This window comes from Schistocerca americana, chromosome 7 (genome assembly GCF_021461395.2).
Source record: "Schistocerca americana isolate TAMUIC-IGC-003095 chromosome 7, iqSchAmer2.1, whole genome shotgun sequence".
NCBI lineage: Eukaryota > Metazoa > Arthropoda > Insecta > Orthoptera > Acrididae > Schistocerca > Schistocerca americana.
In genome coordinates this window covers 81,058,262-81,083,320 of record NC_060125.1, presented here as the reverse complement: position 1 = coordinate 81,083,320, position 25,059 = coordinate 81,058,262, and the positions used below count along the sequence as shown (strand labels likewise).

Genomic DNA, 25,059 nt, shown 5'->3' with positions numbered 1-25,059 from the left:
GATCGGACACGAAACATATACAAATTCATGAGATACAGATTAGGGACCTATTCTGGAAGTGCGTAATTAATCAATCTTATACTGAAGCGCCAAAGAATCTGGTATAGGCATGCGTATTCAAATATAGGATTATGTAAACAGGCAGAATACGGCGTTGCGGTCAGCAACGCATATTTAAGACGAGAAGTGTCTGGCGCATTTGTTAGATCGCTTACTGTTGCTACAATGACAGGTTGTCAGGATTTAAGTATTTTGAATATGGTGCTATAGTCGGCGCACGAGCGATGGGACACAGCATCTCAGAGGTAACGATGAAGTGGGGATTTTCCTGTACGATCATTTCACGAGCGTATCATGAATACCAGGAATTCGGTAAAACATCAAATCTCCGACATCGCTGCAGTCGGAAAAAGGTCCTACAAGAACGGGACCAACGACAATGCAAGAGAATCGTTTCTACGTGACAGAAGCGCAACCCTTCCTCAAGTTGCTGCAGATTTCAATGCCGGGCAATTAACAAGTGTCAGCGTGCGAACAATTCAACGAAACATCATCGAAGGCCCACTCGCGTGCCCTTGATGACTTCACGACACAAAACTCTAAATCTTCCCTTGGCCCGTCAATTGGGCAAGTGTACCAATTTCTTTGGCTATTCAGTGTAATTGCAGCTATGGAATAGGTAGAAAATTCTTTGTAAGATTGCTGAGTCCACCAGTAGTAAACTAATAATCGAAGTAATTTTAATTAACATTTGATGATGAAGAAATGCTTCATGTATTAACTAACAAATATGGTCTTGGTAACGCATAAAAATTTATATTATTAGGTGTCATGTAAACTAGCGAAAAAGCGTGCTTCCCTCCTCCATTCTGATGTTAGGAAGAAAAGGTTAATTTGTGGTCGTCGTGTCATACCACTGGATTTGAAAAGTCCGCTACTGGACCAGATGTAGGGACACACAGACCGTTCGGTCTCTCAGTCTCATCCTGTGCTTCAGTTTGGTAGCTTTAGTATCAGCAGTTGTACATTATTTGGCGAGACGATGTTTCGTGGAACTTCGTGTATGGCAACATTTACTGCTTTTTTTATCAATGGGCCTGAGCCAGTCTTCGTACTCTGGACGTTTTAAGAGAACTTTGGCGAACATCGCACATGAATTGTGAAGATTTTGATGAACGAGCTTATTTTACCTGCTGCTGACATTTTACCTAGGGAGTTTAGGCTCAGTAGTATTTGTGTTAATTAATCTAACCTGTCGCGTTTATTGTTCTTCCATTTTGCATTTGTATTTGCTTATCAAAGTTAGTTTATTGGAAGTGTGATTGCCGTTTCAGTTGCACTAAAACCTAAAATATTCACGTTTTAAATTATCTTCGCTGTTCCCATAAAGTGTTGGTGAAATACAGATATCACATACCAGAGCCTTTCGGTTGCTCTAAGAAACAAACAAGTCGTTTAAAAGGAACTGCGAAGTCTCGACTTCACTTCGAAGAACTTATTAGTTTAGAATTGTGTGCTAAGGTTTGAGCGATACTCTAACAGGCCACTGGGGCCCCACAGAGCTCTAGTCAGCACCAGAAATAATTACAGCTTTTTTATCATTGTTTCAAAGGTGGCTCACTGAACAAAATGTATCACTGCATCAGTACGACGTTTATTAAAAACATCTGGAATTCTAGTTAAAAAAAAAAAAAAAAGAATGTGAGTGAAGTCTTATGGGACTTAACTGCTAAGGTCATCAGCCCCTAAGCTTACACACTACTTAACCTAAATTATCCTAAGGACAAACACACACACCCATGCCCGAAGGAGGACTCGATCCTCCGCCGGGACCAGCCGCACAGCCCATGACTACAGCGCCTTAAACCGCGCAGCTAATCCCGCGCGGCGGAATTCTTGTATCTTGGAAATAATTTTATTATTTATTCGCTTCCATCAATGTTATTCCCTTGTAAATAGAACCCATGAGCAATTATAAATTTACGCCAAGGCTTTTTTCAAATCTCCTGAACACTTCGAGAACTCCATCTTTGGGAAAACTTTTAGACCTCTCAGCAATGCGTTTTTAACCTCATATATAGGGTGATAAAAAAAAAGTTTACAAACTGATATGATACGTCAGGCATACAACAAGGATCAGTAATCACATAGGAATCGGGGGTCGAAAACGCCACGAGAAGCAGCTACGGTTACGAGAAATTGAAAATTTCTGGTAAGTTCCAATGGGACCAAACTGCTGAGGCCATCGGTCACTAACCTTACACACTATTTAGGCTAACTTAAACTAACTTGCGCTAAGGACAACACACACATCCATGTCCGACGCAGGAGTTGAATATCCGACGGGTTGAGCCGCGCGAACCGTGGCAAGTTGCCTCAGGCCGCTCGGCTACCCCGAGCGGCTACGGACACGAGACCGAAGCGGTTCAGAGAATCTCCTCTTCTCCGATGAGGCAGCGTTGTCTCTCGAGAGTGTGATGAATGATAACAACTTGCATACGCTGGTGGTTGTGTAGCCATATTTTACATGTACGCATGCCTCACAACGCAAATTTACCCTTAACGTGTGGGCTGGTGTCGTCGGAGACTATTCAACTGAGCCGTAACTTCTCACGGACAGACTTAATGGTCGCAGATTCTGCCGGACGTGCTCAATGATGTTCCCACGCCTATTCGTCGTCACATTCGATTTCAGCACGACGGAGCTCCAGCGCATATCAACAGGCAATGTTTCCCGGCCGCTGGATTGGTCGTGGTGGTCCAGTCGCGCGACAACCACGATCTCCCGTTCTAATCCCAATTGATTTTTTCTTGCGGTGGCATCTGAAGGGCCTTGACTGTGAAACACCTGTTACATCGCCGGAGGACCTAGTGGGCATGATTGTTGCGGCAGAAGGATGTCTTCGAGATACGCCAGGTACTTCTGAGAGGATGCGCGTTTCAGTACAGCATCGATGTCAGGCGTATCTCGATGCATGTGGACGAGAATATCTTGTAATGGGCGTCCATCTGTAGTGTGTGACTAAGTAGCTGCAGCGCCATTTAGTAGCCCCGTATGGCCTTTGCGACCCCCGGTTCCTACATGATTACTGATACTTGTGTACGAGCGATGTGCCATGTCAGTTTGCAAACGTTTTTTTGAATCACCCTGTATACATATGAAACGTCGGGCCTTTAAGTACTTCTTTATTTTTGGGAACAGAAGACTGTCTTGAAAACTTTGAGGCTAGGATATCATTGCAGTATCGTTTTTGGCCAAAAATTCACAAACAAGCAACGGAGTGTGAGCAGCTGCATTACCATGATGCAAACTCCATGAATTGTTTCGGCACAAATCCGGGCGTTTTTCCGAATTGTGCATCTCAACTGGAACAACTAGTAAGTAGTAGACCTTGTTGATCATTCGCCATCATGGCAAGAACTCACGGCGCACAATGTCGTTAAAAGCAAAGAACACAGTCAGTACAGTCTTTACATGCGACCGCACTTACCGAGCTATCTTCGGTCTTGAAAGACCGTAACGCTTACAGTGGCATATTCGGAAACCCGTGTTTCATCATCTGGTGAGAAACGTTTCAGCATCTCCTCATTTAGCGACTGCAGTGTAGTCTGGATTCGCCTCTGCGTTTGTTCGAAGTTCAAAATTTTTTGAAAAATTTTCCTGTTACATGAAAATCATCCAAAAACTGTTTTTTTCTAGGCTAGGGCAACATCATCAGTCAATTTTCAGTGATAGTGCATAATCATTTTCTTCACTTCTTCTACAATTTCATAGCTAGATGATGTGCAGAGGCGTACAGGACGCTCATTGTCTTCATCGTCTTCACTGCATCCTTTGAAAGTTTGATATGACTCGTAAAATTTTGCTTTACTCTTAAAAGGCTCAACAAAAGAGATATTTCACGGTTCTAAATCTTTGCTGTTCTGTATTCCGTTCACACAATAATATTTCATAAGATCGTCTGAACCATTCATATACAAAATAAGTACCATTACTTGATGTAGAAATGCATCCATGGCGACCATTCAGATTTGACACAAATTTGAAATATAGAGAGAACTTCATTGCACTCTTCTTTGTTAAGCGTTACAGTTCCAAAATTTCGTCATCACGCGTAACGTTTACTAATGAATTGTGCGATCAAGGCCATTCTATATTTCAAAGTCGTTACAAATTAAAAAGTCGCCAATACCACAAAACCACATGTAAACTTTTGGGTAGCTGACAACATATTTTTCGGACGATTTTATCGACACAACTAAGAAAAAGTTATGCGAATTGTACATATGCTACACTCGAAATTACAAAATTTCAGTTACTTTTTAAACACAGCTCTTACAACGTATGGATTGTACAGGGTCGATCATTTTAATCCATAATGTGGAACATTTCGGCATAGAGGTGAGATACTGCAAAATGTTTTGGAAAAGATTTGTAGATGACAAAGAGGATCACGCATTGTTACTAATGGCCGTTACCTTAAACATGTTTTTTCAAAGTGATTTTGAGGTTGAAGTGATTTTTCAAAACGAATACGAAAAGAGCGGCAGACTTTATGTACCGTATAAAATGCTACGTTATTCAAGGTCATGTCAAGGTTCAATGAAGGTCGAAAAAAATATGTTTTCAGTTCTAGTAGGGACTAACTCGGAACAGAGGAGGGATACAGCAAAATATAATGTTAGATACAAGTTGGAAGGGACACGAATCATTACCGGTAACCATGATACCTTTAGGTAGTTATTGTAGGTTACTCGAAGATCGGGTTTTGTTTCATGGAAACCCGTATTTGTGAAACCCCTATTTGGGAAGATTGTTTATTGGCAAAAATAAATACATCACAACGTTTTTTGACATTCTGAAGACAGAAAAACATAAGCAAAACGTAGATCATTGATTTAAAAGTCGTTGAGTAAGTCCACAAGCCTATCATTCCTTGGATGCCCCTTCCTGTTTGTATCTAACATCGTAGTCTGTTGAATTCCTCCTCTATTCCGAGTTCAAAGTCGCCGGACGCTGACTGAAAGTACATTCAGGGATTCACAAGAGGAAAGCGCAAAATCTGAAGGAGTTAGAGAGAAATGACACGTATTGGTGGATAGAACATCTCTCCAGTTTCAGTCTGTCTGACTCGCCGTGGCGCAGTTGCAGAGCATACTTCTAGCAGTCGGGCGTGACAGAGCGCGTAGACTAATCGTCCGCTATGTGTTGTTACGCCTGCAGACGGGGAACCCGATGAAGAGATTTCAGAAGCGGGATACTGTCGTTGTGCCAAAAATGGTTCAAATGGCTCTGAGCACTATGGGACTTAACATCTGAGGTCATCAGTCCCCTAGAACTTAGAACTACTTAAACCTAACTAACCTACGGATATCACACACATCCATGCCCGAGGCAGGATTCGAATCTGTGAGCATAGCGGTCGCGCGGTTCCAGACTGAAGCGACTTCACTAAAATGCTCACACATTTTGATGTTTTCCGCGTCACGAACGGTTCGCATATTGATTACCTGTAACGTGATTTAAAAACTTGGAGAAATGCTATGTCCACTGAGATGTGTCCATTATCTCTAACACTTGAAATTTTCAGCATTCGTTTTCTGAAACCTTATTTGATAAAAGTATCTCGAAACCTGTTAGTGAACATTAATATGGGGTGAGTTAGCCTTTCGCCTTTATTAGGGCTTTAACTCTGCTAAAGACAGTTTCAGAGCCTGTGGGGGGAATGGAAACCGGTTTTTCCTCACTAACCGAAACCAGAGAAGGTAGTGATGATGCACGTTGAGGCATGAAGCGAAATCAATGTTCTAACTCGTGCCAAAAATGTTCCACTGTGTACAGAACGGGACTCTGGGCAGCCCAGTACATTTCAGAAATGTTATTGTCCACAAATGTATTTCAGAAATGTTACTGTCCACAAACACTAGCCTCAGAATGCTACTTTTATGATTGAATGCAATGCAAACAATCGTCGTCTCCGAAATGCTCCTCTTCTACACCCAGAACGCAGTGCTATATAATGTGTCCTGATTCTTTCACATTTGGCGTTTGCTTAAACGTAATCAGGTTCCTTACTTCCTACTTCCCAGTAGCATGCTAGTCCGCTTTTATGCTACTGCAAGTAATAACACTCACTCGTACACTTACACTGAAGAGCAGAAGAAACTGTTATATGTGCCTAATGTCGTGTAGGACCCCGGCGAGCACGCGTAAGTCCCGCAACATGACGTGATATGGACTCGAATAATGTCTGAAGTAGTGCTGAAGGAAAAATTTTGGAAATTTGTGATAAGGTGTTATGGAACCAAGCTGCTGAGGTCATCGGACCGTAAGCCTATACACTACTAAATCTAACTTAAACTAACTTACGCTATGGACAACACATACACCCATACCCGAGGGAAGATTCGAACCTCCGCCGCACGGACCGTGACAAGGCCCCTCATACCGCACGGCTATCCCTTGCGGCAGTGCTGGAGTGAACTGACACCGTAACTGCTGCAGGGATACCCATAAGTCCGTAAGAATCCGAGGGAGTGGAGGTCTCCTGAACAGCACATTGCAAGGCATCCCAGATAAGGTCAACAATGTTCATGTCTGGGGAGTTTGGTGGCCAGCAGAAGTGTTTAAATTCAGAAGAGTGCTCCTGGAGCTACTCTGTAGCAGTTCTGGGCGTGCAAGGATGGAGGTGATCAGACAGGATGCTTACGTACATCTCACCTATCAAGAGTCGTATCTAGACGTATCAGGGGTCCTATATTACTTCAACTGCACACGCTCCACATTACAGAACCTCTACCAGCTTGAACAGTCCTGTGCTGACATGTAGGGTTCATGGAAACATGAGGTTGTCTCCATACCCCTTACAGGTCCTTGCAGTCATCAAGGGTACACGAATGGGTTTTGGCTCTTATCGATGATATTTCCTTGAATGGTTCGCACGCTGACACTTGTCGATGGCCCAGCACTGAAGTCTCCAGCAATTTGCGAAACGGTTGCTCTTCTGTCACGTTGAACGAATCTCTTCAATCGTCGTTGGTCCCGTTCTTGGAGGGCCTTTTTCCGGCTGCAGCGATATCTGAGATTTGATGTTTCACCGGATTCCTGATATTCACGGTACACTCGTGAAATGGTCGTACGGGAAAATCACCGCTTCATCGCTACTTCGGAAATGCTGTGTCACATCGCTCGTGCGCCGACTATAACACCACATTCAAACTCACTTAAATCATGGTAACCTGCCATTGTAGCAGTAACCGACGTAACAACTGCACCAGACATTTGTTGTCTTATATAGGCGTTGCCTACTGCAGCGCCGTATTCTGCCTGTTTACATATCTCTGTATTTGAATACGCATTCCTATACCAATTTCAGTTTATATTGTTTATATTGTTCAGTTTATATTGTGTTCATTTCATGATTGTACCTGCACCTCCTCTGTGCTATCCTTGTGTTTCACTGGTTAGGCCAACGATTTTTCGAAGCATCTTTCTCTCTTTGTCATCAAGTATTGCAATATGTTTTGATTTTAACGGCCGCGGTTCGAGGGATATGTAAAGACTGGTCCTGTAAAAGTTTTGGAAATCGTTAATTTTGTATAGAAGTTAACAGTTTCGAAGAAAATAGTTGTTTTAGGACAAAATAGTCGTTGTTGGCTTCTGTTACTTTCGCAACTGCGTAAGAGGTGTCATTTGAGTGGATGACTGTCGATCCGAGATATTTAAAATGCTCTACTCTCTTAAAAGAGTAGCTGCCAAATGTTATTGTGGGTTGCGTATTCTCCTTGCGTCTCTTCCCAGCACCCATATATTTTGCCTTCTGTTGACTGATATTCATTCTGATATTGCCGCGGGCCTGCTGAAGTGCGATTGATACCTCTTCCATTGCCTTCCTAGTTATTGCGACTATATCTACGTCATGCGTGTAAGCCATTATCTGTACTGCTGTATGGAAGATTGTTCCCATGTTCAGTAGGTTTGTCTCCGTCATGACCTTCTGCGTAGTAGTTCTCCGGCGAATGTATTTTGATCCTCGCCAGACTGAAAATCTATGCTTGTCGCTATGCACACTTCACCTCCTTTAGAGTCTAGTCTGTCTCTATGATATGCAGTATGATCCACGTGTCACGTATGATCTTCGTAGGCTCTCATTTGGGTTCGCCTATGATCTTCGTAATCTCTCATCTGGGTTTCCACCAAATCTTTGAAGGACTTTATGACTGTGGTGGACTGTAAGACACACAGTACCTTTATGTCTGCAGCCAAGCTGGGCGAATAATGAGCTGTGGAAAACCCGTTCAAAGCTAATTAGAAGCTCGTGCAGTAAGAAAGCAGAAAATTATCTACTGCTGGCGACTAGTATGAAGATTAAACAATGAAATTTTATAGGAACCAAACTTCATAAATATTTAAAAAAACCGTATGAATAACGTGGAAAGCGTAACGAACTTAAAAAAAAAAGATAAAAAGACGATTTTAATATGAATGGTGTTTCGAGCTAGGACAAACGCGTCCGTAAGCGAAGCGGGTAACACAAAGGAAGGGAATCTGAAGAAAAATTAAAACCGAAACAATTCATGTTAAACGTACCTACGTTGTTATGTTTTCAGTGCATTCCCATGCACTATCATTCGTACTCCATTGATAGGTATTACTAATCGTAAGCATATTTGGCTAGATGTTTCTTCTTGATAATACTCCGCTAATGCCAGTGTTGTTTTTAGACAGGCGTAAATTAAGTTTGCATCAGTATTTTCCTAGTTAACAGTTACATTTATTGATTGATGTAATTTTCAACGTGAAAATGTGTATTAATATAAATTGGCTGTTAATAAAACATGTTATCTATCTTGCTCGCTTAATGGAAAAGTGAATATTGCAGTTGTTTATAATGACGCGCATGTACAGTAAAAACGGCATTGATCAACTGTCGAGCAACACACACTAATTGGGTAAAAGTGCTCCTGGCTCTTTGTGATGTCAGAGTAAAAGTGGTGATACATCCGTGCAGGCACTGTCGTAGTACTATCTTCTTACTGAAAGAGTGAACAGCAAGTATTTAGTGAATTTCTTTGGAGCACATTTGTAGGTGACCCATGAGGCATCTCTAGAGAGACGCAACTCTTGGGTTTATAACATTATTTTTTTGCAGAAGTATGAATTAACATTTCGTGGTAAATAAAGAATATTACTAACTAAAACGTTTCACCTGTCGTCAATAACTTTCATTTGTCAGTGATTCTTAACGTAAACCGCCCCTTCCTCTCTCTCGCAATATGTGAATACTATTTAATTTTTTAGTTGGTTGAGAATGAAGTAGGCATTCCCACAGCTATAAACTTACGTATACATTGTCAAATATACATAATTTAAATGCACAATTTACACCTACCACTCCACTTGTTACCACTTCACACACACACACACACACACACACACACACACACACACACACACACGTGGTTTCATACAATGTTTATTATCGCTGACTTAAAAAGTAAAATACAGCTGCATCAGACTCAAAAGTGATACGTGCCTCAATTAGAAATTAGTTTCAGAGGTGAGGAAATTATTCTCTAAAGGACAGGATGGTTATCATTAAACTTCCGCTACTTGAGAGGGCCCCATGAAAAACTGGTAACCGAAGGGAAACGAAACTTTGTGGAAAGATTTGTAAGGACATGTGGAGGAAAAATAACGAATAAACATTGTAAAGAAACACATTTTAATTTCCGTATGAGAGGGTAACATTTGTTGATTGCGTACCATGTTTACGTTCCAGGTTACGAACGTTGCTCATTGTGAGGACCAAATGTAACCACGACAGGCTGGAACCGTACTGGAGATGTCATTTCGCAGTTGTTGGCAGAACTTTTCGAACGATGGACCGTGGAATATTCAGCAGCCGTGACACAGTTTCGTGCACTTCTTGAAGATCACACATTTCGTCCAGCATTCTCAGCCATGGCAACAGTAGCTTCTTCAACCATTTGTAATGCAATTGGCCGTCGACCTCTCCCTGGAGCAATTCACAAATCGCTTGTTAATTCGAAATTGTGAATCACGTTCTTCAAACACGGTGCGGAAAGAGGACCTCACCGAACTCATTTCATATATCCATACTCGCAAAGAGGAGCAGCGCTATTACTGTAATGGTAAAACAACTTTACGAGTAAAGCTCTGCTCACGTTGTCCAGACCGATGTTGACTATATGCAACTGTAATGCAGCGCGCGGTCTGAACATCATTCCTATGAAGGCGGCTACCCACGCGGTAGATAGTTTTTCTTCTACGCTGGCTCAAGTAGAGAATAGCTCATTCCTAACCAACTTGTATTTCAGTCATACCAATAATGTACAGTGTGGACAAAATAGAACTGGTGCGAAAACTAATTCGTGCACCTAAAGATAGGCAATCCAGCTCAAATCTTTCACACATAGGGTAGATGGTGCAACTTCGCATGCTACATGAATTATTTCTAGCGCCAGTTTGATTTTACCCAGACTGTACTAGAAGCTTGTAGAGAATTGCTCATTCTGACGAGGTGTTTTTGTAGTTCCTGTAGTCAAAACAGGTATGACTGGGCTCCTCTCCCTGACCGCAGACATGTAACCGGACTGACAATAAACGAATGCGATGCAGATGTTTCCTGAAGCAGCCTTGGTTGGGGTTCACGTGTATTATAGTGTTAGTAACACCAGAATAGAACACTGGAGTTTTATTTCTTTTGTACGTGTACAGGTGCGCACAAAATACAGTTAGAACATACGATTGTGAGAAGTGCAGTGCGCCGAAGCTGCAGCTAAGTTCACAATCTCGTACTTTCACGGGAAGCCTAAGAAATCTAAAGGGGTGTGAGATTAGCCAAGACATCGTGAGCTGGAAAGGACAGTCAAAACGTCAACCAAGAGACAAATACAAATATTAGTACAGTAGCAAAGTCAGTAAGCCATACAATAAACTCAGTGACGCGATCAGATTCACGCATGGCAGGGAAGTACCAGATCCCGGCTAGCATCGCCTGTACAATTTCAACGCATTTGTCCATTTGGTACTTTATTTTATCGGAAGGTATTGCCTGCTAGTTCAGTCGTCACGTGTGGCAATTTTTATTCTTATTTGCGTTTCTTTGCTGCTCGTGCTACCTGTCTCTTAGAACTAAAGGACGCTCAAAGTGGCCGGTCTCTCTGTTGCGCTGGTCCAGGCGTCGGATGATAGAATTTGTGCGAGTATCGGGGAAGGAATACGGTAGAAGGCGAATTGGTGGCGTTGAGAGACGAAATAGTGAAGACAGCAGAGGATCAAGTAAGTAAAAAGATAAGGCATAGTAGTAATCCTTGGATAAGACGGTTGATATTGATTTTAATTGATGAAAGGAGAAAACATAAAAATGCAGCAAATGAAGCAGGCAAAAAAGGAATAAAAACGTCTAAAAACGACACTGACAAACTGCAAAATGGCTAAGCAAGAATGACATATGTAAGGCTTTAGAAGCGCAGTTCACCAGGCGAAAGGATACTGGAGAATTAAAGAGAAGTAGCTGTATGGATATCAAGAGCTCAGACGGAAAACCAGTCCAAAGCAAAGAAGAGAAAGCTGAAATGTGAAAGGATTATACAGACGGTCTATACAAGGGAGATGAACTTGAAGGCGATATCACATACAAGAAAGAGAACGTAGATGAAGACGAGATGGGAAGTATCATACTGCGAGAAGAATTTGACAGAGTCCAAACAGGGTCCTAGGAATTTGACAGAGTCAAAACAAGGCCCCAGGAGTAAACCACATTATATCAGAGGGCCTTGGGAGCGCCAGCCCTTCGAACTGGTGTGCAAAGATGTATGAAACAGGTGAAATGACCTCTGACTTCTAGAAGAATGTAATAATTCCAATTCCAAAGAAAGCCGTAGTTGACAGGTGAGCATGTTAGCGAACTATCAGTTTCATAGGTTATGGTTGCAAAGTACTAACGAGGAAGATTTAAACACAAATGGAGGAACTGCTAGAAGCCGAACTTGAGAAAGATCACTTTGGATTCCGGAGAAATGTAGGGAAACGCGAGACCTATCTCAGAAGATAGGTTAAGGAAAGGCAAACCTAAGTTTATAGCGTTTGTAGACTTAGAGAAAGCTTTTGACAATGTTGATTGAAATAATCTGTTTGAAAATGTGAAAGTAGCAAGGGGTAAAATGCAGAGAGCGAAATCTATTTACAACTTGTACAGAAACCAGACGGCCGTTACAAGAGGCGAGGAACATGAAAGGGAATCAGTGGTTGACAATGGAGTGAGACAGGGTTGTAGCCTGTCCCCGATGTTATTCAATCTGTACACTGAACAAACAGTAAAGGAAACAAATGAAAAATTTGGTGTAGGAATTACAGTTCAGTGAGAAGAAATAAAAACTATGAGGTTCGTCAATGACACTGAAATTCTGTCACAAACAGCAAAGGACTTGGAAGAGCTGTTGAACGGATTGGACAGTGCCTTGAAACGAGAATGTAAGGTGAAAAAGAGTGATGAAAAGTAGATGAATTAAATCAGGTTATGCTGAAAGAATTTGATTAAGAAGCGAGGTACTTAAAGCACTAAACGAGTTTTGATATTTGAGCATAAAAATAGCTGATTATGGCCTAAGTACAGAGGATATAAAATGTAGACTGGCAGTGACAGGAAAAGCATTTCTGATGAACAGAAATTTTTTCACATCGAATATAGGCTTAAGTGTTAAGAAGTCTTTTCTGAAAGTGTTTGTATGGTGTGTAGCCATGTACGGAAGTGAAACATGGGCAATAAACAGTTTAGACAAGAAGAGAAGAGAAACTTTTGAAATGTGAGTCTACAGAAGAATGGTGTAGATTAGATGGACAGATCACGTAACATTCTGCGACGTCAAGGATAGTGAGAGGGTTAAAAATTATAGAGGGAAACCAAGAGATGAATACAGTAAGCAGATTAAGAAGGATGTATGTGGCGGTAACTATTCGGAGATGAAGAGGCTTGCACAGAGTAGTTTAGCATACAGAGCTGCACCAAACCAGTCTTGGAACGGAAGATCACAGAAATAACAACAACATTGGGAGTTACAGTAAAATTTAGCAGCGTCGGGTGCTTGAAACGTTCGGGAACTTGTTTCTTGCAGCTTCGTAACGGTAACAATCAGGAAAATTTCTCGGAACGTGGAAGAAGCGTTATATACCTATAATGATTAGTATCAATTTCACGACCCTTCTAGAATCTTTCGTTGTTCTAGCGACCTATGAGGTACTACCATAGGGGGGTCCATTTCTTTCTTATAACCTCTGGAGAAACTCACAGGTAATTCTTCCGGCCGAGATACGTTTCCACTATGGAGCTACTTAGTGGGTCTTATATTTCGCGGTCACTTGTCTCAATATCTGTCATTTCGGCGTTCGCACAATGGCTGAAGTCAGGAACTGTATCACCATCTTCTGTCGTGAAAAATTTTCAACCCTGATGACGGAGGGATGGCCTTCGAGGGGATTGCTTGTGTGTAAAGTTTGTAGATCAGTCAGTGGTGCCAAACGCTGTACAATGACAGGGAGGTATCCATTGTTCTCTGTAGTTAAACTACAGATTTTTGTAACACCTGGATCAGTTGGAGTCGCGTGAATAGTGCATGGCCGTGACCAAAGCCATCCCTGAACACTAAAACTACAGCCCGTCTCGCGCCACGTGGTTTCGACATACAGCGTCATCTGCGTGCGCAGCGCAGACTGTTGTCAACGCCGGTATAGTTGCTGTGGCGGTCACGGTGTCCATTTCCTTGTTGCTGGGCACAGAAGGTAGGAAAATTTGGGTAACGCTTGCCATTCAATGCCCCACTTCTCTCTGATTTCTAATTTGAATACCTTGCAGCTGGTCCTCCTGTACGTTCTCTGTGTCTTCAATAAATGGATACTTTGGCAAGTATGTCTGCTGTTTCCTTTCCATAAATGTTGCAACGAGCTTCAGTGGTGTTGGTGTTGGCGGGGGTGATTGTGATGGTATGTAAAGGGCGCTCAATAGCGAGGTCATCACTGCACTTACCACTAAACTTACTGGTGAAAAATTTTGTTATTTTTCTTCCTTTGTGAAAAGTTCTCACAAAAAATAAATAAAAAAGTGTAATTCTCAGCCACCCTACTACACTCTTTGGGGATCGTCTACTGCTGGACTGGGAAATGCTACTGTTTTATCAGGATTCTGACCAGTGCTGTTTTATCAGGATTCTGACCAGTGCGGTTCGATAAACGGAATAAAACAATAATTCACGATTATTTTATTTATTACTGAGAACCCAAGTCGTTGCTTTGTCTTCTGTGATGGCTGGTGGATAGATAATCTGAAGAGAAACCCGCCGAACCCAACAGCGGACTCACGGCTGCCGAGGACGCTGCATCAGCTCAGAGCGGAAGTCGATGACATCCAGGTGCGGCGGTTCGCTGCCCGCTGGATATGTAGGCCCTGCTTGAGGTGGCGGCGTATTTTATTCACACTCCCTTTCAGGTAGTACTCGTTCCCTTCCTGATGAAGTTCCACGTTGTCCTATCAGGTGGTCAGCGATGTCGGATGCCGTGATGTCGTCCTGAATGCTGAACCTGACCCGGCGGCACCGTAGGCCGTCATTCTCGTACAGTGTTGGAGTTTTATGGCGGTTTCTGCCCTCGACAGAGTCGTGTTGGTAGATTTCTGGACTGCCCATCAGTGCTGGCTGCTGTGCTGACTTCCGTTCTGGACGCTGGAGTTCATTATCAGCATCTACTGGTTGCTGATCTTCTCGTGAGGCAGCAAGAATAAGATGAGCACTAGGACAATCTCACACACAAGATGTTACCATGCAATAATCGAGTGTGAACGACATGGACGTCATCAATGCTACTGGTCGAGTGTCCTATGCTAGTGGCAGATGGAGTATTCATGTCGTGGAGGAAAGACTCTACCCTACGACTTTATTCGTGATGACAGAACCTGTCCTGCTCTTCCAGAGCCATCAGCAGCTTTTATTTCCTCTACATTTGCTCAACGAATATGTTACAGTGTCTTTACTGTTTAGTCACACCCCCTGCTAGGCGATGTTGCGCACTGCCTTGCTTCTCTTAAATAACGTTAGAAGAGACACAAAGTAGGTTCGGTCTGCACTCTTCTGACCATTTTCTGCTGAGCTCGCTTGCAGTCTCGTTCAAGAGAGTCGAAGTTGCTGTTTTCGTGACTGAGTAACGGTGTTGGAATATTTACGCTTTCCGGATGGCGGCTACTTATACGAGGGCTGTTCGGAAAGTAAGGTCCGAAGGGCTTAAAATGGAAACCACATCAAAATGCGACGAAGCTTCGCACAGATGTGTTGGGCACTGTCTCTACTATGCCCGTGATCGCGTCTCGTCGCTCTTCTTTAGTTCTGAGCGCACAGTGAGCAAGTAAGGATGCCTGGGAGATATTATCTCCCTCCAGTTATGAGGGCGTGGTGAGAGATTCCGCCTGATGTCATGCAGCCCACATAACATGACTGTCATGCGTTTTCTTCTTCATGACAATATTCTCGGTCGCAGTCTGCAGGAGCAATGAAGACGCTACTGCAGCGTTTTCGATGGGAAGTGTTTGATCGCCCACAATGCAGCCTGTAGTTGATTCCCCTTGACTTTGATCTCTGTTCACATGAACTCCTGGCTATAAAGACAGCAATTTGGCACAGACAACTAGCTGTAGACCACCGTAGAGAAATGGCAGAAATCACAGGCGGCTGCCTTCTTTGACGAGGGTTCTGGCAAGTTGGTACAGCGCTACGACTAATATCCAAAACGGAGCGGCGACTGTGTAGACAAATAGCTGGAAGGTGTAGCTAACTGTTGCAAATAAAACATTAATGATTTTGACAGTGGTTTCCACTTCGTGACCGATCGGATCTTACTTTTCGAATAGCCCTCGTACTTCGGCGTGATTTACTGTTCAAATGTTCAAATGTGTGTGAAATCTTATGGGACTTAACTGCTAAGGTCATAAGTCCCTAAGCTTACACACTACTTAGCCTAAAGTATCCTAAGGACAAACACACACACCCATGCCCGAGGGAGGACTCGAACCTCATCCGGGCGGGACCAGCCGCACAGTCCACGACTGCAGCGCCTTAAACGGCTCGGCTAATCTTGCGCGACGTGATTTACTCTCCCGGTTTCTTACTAATTTTTCGTGTAACAATTCTCTCTCACTCAAACACATACATCCACACAGAAGACCAAAAGACGTCCTCAGGTCATTTTACGGTGAGACACACTGTAACTACGAAACGGCTAAAATAATGTAACAGGGGACCACGCCTGGTTGATCAATAGGAAAATAAGTTGTGAAGCAATCATCTTCGAAGCATTAAAATCGTCTACTTAAGAAAATAAGTGGCCGGCCATTGTGGCCGAGCAGTTCTAGGCGCTTCAGTCCGGAACCGCGCTGCTGCTACGGTCGCAGGTTCGAATCCTGCCTCGGGAATGGATGTGTGTGATGTCCTTAGGTTAGTTAGGTTTAAGTAGTTCTCAGTCTACAGGACTGATGACGTCAGAAGTTAAGTCCCATAGTGCTTAGAGCCATTTTAACCATTTGAAAATAAGGGGCGATCGAAAATATTCCGTTTGAAGGCGTTCTGCAGCGTATATGCAACGAAGCGCGACTCCAATGCGCGTATATAAGCACTGACGTGTAGGCAAGGGACTAGCGTGGGATTCGTGTCGTACTGCGGTTCGTACGGTAAATTCAGAACGTGAACTATAGTGACGTTATTACCAAATGCGTCCAAACAGGACCAACGTGCAGCTAATCTTTTCTTGGCTGCGGAAGGACAGACACCGCTAGACATCCGTCGGAGAATGAAGAATGTGTATGAGGGAGCATGTCTGTCGAGTAGCACGCGTGCGGAATGGTAGGCCATGTACTGTCCTGGTCGCGATTCGACACAAGACGTCGGCCGATATGGGAGGGCAGCTCATATGGGAGACACTCGAGAGACCGCCCCGTACGATTACCACGCCTTCGGTCGTTCGGTCGCTTAAGAATGGCCTTGACTGGTGGACGATTCCTGTCGGACGAGGATGGGCAGCAGACAGTTACGAACTCATTCGCGTAACAGGACGCAGTCTTCTACGAAACAGGTGTTTTCAGTCCGGTGCGTTGGTGGGATGACTGCCTGAATCCTCTCGGCGACTTTTCTGTGAGGCGTACCGTTTTTGGTCCGTATGGACTTCGCGCGGTAACTATTTGATCATACGCCCGGGTTCCCGGGTTCGATTCCCGGCGGGGTCAGGGATTTTCTCTGCCTCGTGATGACTGGGTGTTGTGTGCTGTCCTTAGGTTAGTTCTAGGGGACTGATGACCATAGAAGTTAAGTCCCATAGTGCTCAGAGCCAGCCACTATTTGATCGCCCGTTATACACTACTGGCTATTAAAATTGCTACACCACGAAGATGAAAGGGCTACAGACGCGAAATTTAACCGACAGGAAGACGATGCTGTGATATACAAATGATTAGATTTTCAGAGCATTCACACAAGGTTGGCGCCGGTGGAGACACCTACAACGTGCTGACTTGAGGAAAGTTTCCAACCGATTTCTCATACACAAACAGAAGTTGACCGGCGTTGTCTGGTGAAACGTTGTTGTGATGTCTCGCGTAAGGAGGAGAAATGCGTACCATCACGCTTCCGACGTTGATAAAGGTCGGATTGTACCCTATCGCGATTGCGGTTTATCCTATCGCGAAATGGCTGCTCGCGTTGGCCGAGATCCAATGACTGTTTGCAGAATATGGAATCGGTGGGTTCAAGAGGGTAAATCGGAACGCCGTGCTGGATTCCAACGCCCTCGTATCACTAGCAGTCGAGATGACAGGCATCTTATCCACATGGCTGTAACGGATCGTGCAGCCAGGTCTCGATCCCTGAGTCAACAAATGGGGACGCTTCCAAGACAACAACCATCTGCATGAACAGTTCGACGACGTCTGCAGCAGCATGGACTATCAGCTCGGTGGCCGTTGCTGCGGCTACCCTTGACGCTGCAACACAGACAGCAGCGCCTGCGATGGTGTACTCAACGACGAACCTGGTTGCACGAATGGCAAAACGTCATTTTTTTCGGATGAATTCAGGTTCTGTTTACAGCATCGTGATGATCGCATCCGTGTTTGGCGACATCGCAGTGAACGCACATTGGAAGCGTGTATTCGTCATCGCCGTACTGGCGTGTCACCCGGCCTGATGGTATGGGTTGCCACTGGTTACACGCCTCGGTCACCTTTTTTTCGCATTGACGGCTCTTTGAACAGTGGACGGAACATTTCAGACGTGTTACGACCCATGGCTCTACCCTTCATGCCATCCCTACGAAACCCTACATTTCAGCAGGTTAATGCACGACCCCATGTTGCAGATCCTGTACGGGCCTTTCTGGATACAGGGAATGTTCGACTGCTGCCCTGGCCAACACATTCTCCAGATCTCTCACCAATTGAAAACGTCTGGTCAATGGTGGCCGAGCAACTGCCTCGGCACAATACGCCAGTCACCACTCTTGATGAACTGTGGTATCATGTTGAAGTTGCATGGGCAGCTGTACCTGTACACGCCATCCAAGCTCTGTTTTACTCAATGCCCAAGCGTATGATGGCCGTTATTACGGCCAGAGGTGGTTGTTCTGGGTGCTGATTTTTCAGGATCTATCCACCCAATTTGCGTGAAAATGTAATCACATGTCAGTTCTAGTACAATATATTTGTCCAATGAATACCAGTTTATCATCTGCATTTCTTCTTGGTGTAGCAATGTCAATGGCCAGTAGTGTATTTACGTTGGTCATCACACGTAGTTTAAAAATGCGAACAACTTTCGATTCATCTTCTCCTACAGTACAGAGGAGGTCAGCTGGTGGCAGCTGCCATATCTCGAAATAAAACGCATGCAGTTAAAACATCGTGTGCAGGCGTTTGTCTATTAATGTCACTGGATGACTGTTAACGTCCAGCACAGTGATATTTAAGTAGTGCAAACGCTGAACTGCGCTCAGAGCATTTAATGACTCGATCATCTGGATTCTTCTCGGTCTATAGTGTGAGTCAAATTATTTTATGTTGTACTGCAGAACTCCACGAAATACATCATTTACCGATATTTAGAATCGCTGAAGCATAAGAAACCCTGTCAACACACAAAACGTTAAGGAATGTAATAGGCTAAACGTCCACGTGTTGCCATTGAATTCTAAACTGACGTTAAAATTCGAACATTAGCCCTAGTTTCTGTACTGCATCAAATAACTTCAATCGGTCATTTTTCATTAAACGTCTGGCCCCTCTCAGTACCTGAGTGTGCTGTACCATCGCGTATTTCGATACTTGCCATGAACACATTCATCGCGTGATCGGTAACACTGTTACCAGATCAGCACATTCATTTTTGTGTTTTTCGTTGTTCCTTGGCTGCTTCTGTATATTATTACAGGGTTGTTAAGTGCCTCTGGGATTTCACAGGCCAACTGTGCGGAGACTAAACCACATGCAGGAAGCAGACACATACCAGTCGAAAGAGAAACTCTTCAGTTTATTAACTCACATTACAATTGCTCAGTGATGTGGCAAACTTCAGTACGGGTGTTAGTGCGTGAAATTAACTGAACTCGCTACTGCTGCTGCTGTTCGGAACAGGCTCAACATGAGTAACCCACTTTGTAAATCCATTGATTGGGTTGCCTGTCTGTAGGCGCGAACTAATTCGATGCGACAGTACAGAGTGGATGGTTTGTGTACATGTTCTGACACGGCTGTTCTCTGGTGGTGGGTCCTGTAACTGCATCATGGCACGCATTATGTATCGAAACAGGGAGAGATACTCAACCCGCTGATGCGTGTCCTGTAGTTTTCATGCGGACGTCTTCTTAAACACCGGAGGTACTCACGAATAACGGTGTAATATGCAGGTGGTTGATAAAAATATGGAAACACTAAAAACACAACACTTTAGCGTGCCTAATACGGTGGAGGAAAACAGATGTCATTCGAAATAGTTTCCAGGTCTCGGAATGGCTAAATACATGTCCTATACGGTTTTCAATGGAATTTATGCCATTCTTCCCGCTAAATAGTGGAAGGTTCAAATAACGGTGATCTAGGTTGATACTGATCACGTTCCCTCCACTCCAAATTAGGAAGCTGATACTGATCAAGTTCCCTCTACTCCAAAGTAGGAAGTTGATACTGATCAAGTTCCCTCCACTCCAAAGTAGGAAGTTGATACTGATCAAGTTCCCTCCATTCCAAAGTAGGAACTTGATAATGCTCAAGTTCCCTCCACTCCAAAGTAGGAAGTTGATACTGATCAAGTTCCCTCCACTCCAAAGTAGGAAGTTGATACTGATCAAGTTCCCTCCACTACAAAGTAGGAAGTTGATACTGATCAAGTTCCCTCCACTCCAAAGTAGGAAGTTGATACTGATCAAGTTCCCTCCACTCCAAAGTAGGAACTTGATATTGCTCAAGTTCCCTCCACTCCAAAGTAGGAAGTTGATACTGATCAAGTTCTCTCCACTCCAAAGTAGGAAGTTGATACTGATCAAGTTCCCTCCACTCCAAAGTAGGAAGTTGATACTGATCAAGTTCCCTCCACTCCAGAGTAGGAAGTTGATACTGATCAAGTTCCCTCCACTCCAAAGTAGGAAGTTGATACTGATCAAGTTCCCTCCACTCCAAAGTAGGAACTTGATACTGCTCAAGTTCCCTCCACTCCAAAGTAGGAAGTTGATACTGATCAAGTTCCCTCCACTCCAAAGTAGGAAGTTGATACTGATCAAGTTCCCTCCACTCCAAAGTAGGAAGCTGATACTGATCAAGTTCCCTCCACTCCAAAGTAGGAAGTTGATACTGATCAAGTTCCCTCCACTCCAAAGTAGGAAGTTGATACTGATCAAGTTCCCTCCACTCCAAAGTAGGAAGTTGATACTGATCAAGTTCCCTCCACTCCAAAGTAGGAAGTTGATACTGATCAAGTTCCCTCCACTCCAAAGTAGGAAGTTGATACTGATCAAGTTCCCTCCACTCCAAAGTAGGAAGTTGATACTGATCAAGTTCCCTCCACTCCAAAGTAGGAAGGTGATACTGATCAAGTTCCCTCCACTCCAAAGTAGGAAGTTGATACTGATCAAGTTCCCTCCACTCCAAAGTAGGAAGGTGATACTGATCGAGTTCCCTCCACTCCAAAGTAGGAAGTTGATACTGATCAAGTTCCCTCCACTCCAAAGTAGGAAGTTGATACTGATCAAGTTCCCTCCACTCCAAAGTAGGAAGCTAATAGCGATTACGAACCCTCTACTCCAAAGCAGACCACAAAGGTTCAACAGTATTGAAATCTGGTAATTTTGTTGACCAAGGGAGAAACGACAATTCATCCTTGTGTGGACAGGATTCCTGTTGTCTTGTAACACAGTATAACCATTGGGGAATAAACACTGTACCGCGGGATGAACCCGATCATCCAAAAAGGTGACATATTGTTTGGCGCCGGCCGGAGTGGCCGTGCGGTTCTAGGCGCTACAGTCTGGAAACGTGTGACCGCTACGGTCGCAGGTTCGAATCCTGCCTCGGGCATGGATGTGTGTGGTGTCCTTAGGTTAGTTAGGTTTAAGTAGTTCTAAGTTCTAGGGGACTGATGACCACAGAAGTTAAGTCCCGTAGTGTTCAGAGCCATTTGAACCATTTATTATTTGGCAGTAATGCGACCTTGCAGAGTACCCATGAGGCCCATGGAATACGACGATACGACTTTCCAAATCATTACTAAGTCACCGCCATGTTTCACTCTTGGGCCGAAAACTTGGCCAAGAGTTCGAAATAATGTGAGAAAGAAGGCTATTCAACCAAATGACGTTCTTCTATTGCTCCACAGTCCAGGTTTTATGGCTTCGTCACCACGTTTCCCTGTTACGGACATTTGCATCACTGATGACTGGTTTTGGAATTCCAACTTGTCTTGCAGTTCCCGTGCTTCTGGAGTTCCCTTGGTGTTGTTTTGGCGCTGAATTGTTCGCTAGAGCGACATTGAGTTTTGCACTGATATTTGCTGCTGTCGTCGTCTTATTGTTCGTCGCAATCATTTTTAATGACCGTCTTTCACAATGACTCAACACACATTACCGCTCGCGAAGTAACTCAGCGGATGATGTTTTTCCGTTTCCCTGCATGCGGTATAAATCCTTGATACGGTGCCACATGAGACACCAAACGTTTGACCTACCTTGGTTACTGAAGCACCACACAACCTTCAACAATCTGCCTACATTCAAATTCACTTAGCTCCTGCATAATGCACTGTCAGCTACACAAGACACCGTTCTGACAACGGCTGACGCTTGCAAAGTGTAGAGCACATCGCACAGGTGTCTTTTCTTGTCAGATACAACAGCGTACCGTGCAAGCTTGGCTAGCTAGCACTTACGTACAGGCATGTATTTCTCGCCGTGTTTACATATTTTGTCCAACCCCTGTACGTCGTACCTATGTGGAACGAAATAAAAGGTGGGTTGTTTTTATGCATTTCACTTTCTTTTATTAACGAAGGTGTCGTGTAATACATATTTGTTGTACGTATATTTTTAGACACGTTACTATATTGCTATTTTTCGTTGTTCTCTAACTATTAGTTAAGGAAAACTTTTTCGAATGCAGGTTTAGTGATTACAACCAAACAGAAATATAACCTTACGATTCAAGGACAACGCCATCGTTGGCCGTTTCGCTTGGTTAGCTTCTCTAAGCATATTACAGCTTTTGCAGCCGTTTCGAAACGTCAACTGCTGAAAAAATTAGTGCGGAAGGATATATGGAGCAAAGCTGAACGCAAGAAGCATTTGCTCGTTGCTGTCCGCAAATGTCACAATGTGGGTCACAAAGAGGAAACGACAGTCGTAATCTGAAATCGAAAACGTGCTTTCTTATCAGCGAAATCACATTGCTGCACGCGTGTGCATCATGACCTGCGTGGTTACAGCGGCACATACGGCCACCGAAAGGGATTCTCTGGCTCAGGCGTCAGGAACTTTCGGTGTAGCTACAAGAGGCTGGAGAACGGTGGTTGGTAGTTTTCATGTCACCTGAGAAACTTAGAGGGAGCACCAAAGAAAACTGACTGTAATGGTGTTTTTCTTCTTTCACGGCGACGTAAGAGATCATAGGGAAATTACTTGAAGTAAGTAGGAACATTTTAAAACTTTTTTCAAGTGACATATTGCAGCAAAATTCTACAGAATCGTAAATGCAAGTTTAAAATAGAGGATCGTCATGTCAGAATTTAATTTGAAGTGCCGTGTATTACTACATGGACATTAACGTACAGCATTTTCATATCGACGCAGTCATTTATGGTAACGAATGTGACATGCTGTCATGTAGGTAATCAAGCGAGATCGAAAGTGAAGCCACTCATTATAATTTACATCTTCTCACAACTGTGAGTGAAAAAAGAGTTGTAAGTCATTAACAGCCGTTTTATCTCTCAAAGACCGCCTTAATGCGTTCTCTTTATACAGAGGGTTGCGGGACCTCAACTGTTCAATATAAAATGTCGAATCAAAACATCTTCAGCCGTCTAAATTTCCAGTTATTTTATTTGAACAACCAGTTTCAGCGCTGCATTATGCCATTTTCTGGCCCCGAGACCGGTTTTCAATGGAATTTATGCCATTCTTCCCGCTAAGTAGTGGAATCCCACTTCTGGTCCTCTCAAAATAGGGGCCAGCACTCAGTGACCAAACCCGTCAAAGATTAAGATCAGTTAGGACGTCTTTGACTGGCTTGGTCTGAATGTTTGTCGAACAGTTGGCAAGTTATGATCGAAGGGATCACTGTGTTAAGAAGAAATCTACGGATACCAGTCACTGACTGTTGGCTCTTATTTCGAGTGGACCAGAGGTGGGATTCTTCCTAACGTCGATCAGGGGGCCTGAAAAAGCCGTAATGCAGCGCTGAAACTGCTTGTTCACATAAAATAATAACTGGAAGTTTAGAAAGGTGATATTGTTTTGATTGGAGATTCAATATATTGTTGTTTGTGTTTCGTACAGCGCAGTGACGTATTATTACAGTGTTTCTTCTTCTGTCTCAAAAAGTCTCGGGCGTAAAATAAGCTCACTCTTTCTCCGTGAAAGAGAACACTGGACGTATTGGAGCGCTTATAAAGTGTAGAACTGGGACCAGGGACCAGGTGGGACCATTCCACCACAGATGTTATTATTCCAGTGAATTGGTCTGCATGTGCCACTTGGTTCTGAATCAGCGCAGTAAGGAACTATCATGGTGTACCCCTTCCCCTACTGAGAATGAAGTTGTCCGTTCGCTTGGTGTATCATCGCTGACTCTCCAAGAATCTGAGTGCCACTCGTTGATGAGGCATCTAACCCGCAGTGTGTGGAAGTGTGGAGAGTGTTGCTTACACTGGAGGTGGTTCTGTGATTTTTTTTCGGGCTGTGACTGGGACCATTCATACAACGCTATTAATGAAGGGTAGGTACGTTAGTCTCAACGAAACGAGATCAAAGAGAGAAGAAGATGAAATGGTGGAATATTGTTGGTGATAAGTAGTGGCAGCATCAAAGACCGAAACCTATAGTACTTGTTTCGGCCTTCGATGCTGCCACTAGTTACCTGAAATCTATACCACATGTTTCAGTCAGAAACTGATGTAGAATTATGGGTTGGGGAAAGGTCACAAACAGGTGACAGAGAGGCAGAGAATCAATTAATTATATCTACATTGAACCATAAACAAAAATCAAATGCGAGGCAGCCTTTAAAGTGTGGGACAGCACCAGTCGACATGTATTGTGCACGGTATTCGTAATGTTCGCATGTCCTTGGGATTATGCTTTTATAAGAGAAGAGTACAAAAGATGTATGAAATGTTCGTCCAGCCGTCTGGCGTTCTATGTGGTGAAGAGCGTGGGAAACTGTCCTGTAGAGGAACATGGGAGGCTTGTTGAACATGAGAGTCAACGAGATTAGAATCCAAAGGATGGCACATGCGGCAACTCTTACC

The 25,059-nt window shown here is 43.7% G+C and overlaps 1 protein-coding gene across 1 annotated transcript in view; it reads left to right on the top strand.

Moving 5' to 3' along the window:
- Nucleotides 1-25,059, top strand: part of LOC124622729 (semaphorin-2A-like) — a 906,824-nt gene that overhangs the window by 258,818 nt on the left and 622,947 nt on the right. The gene's annotated exons all lie outside the window — the stretch shown is intronic.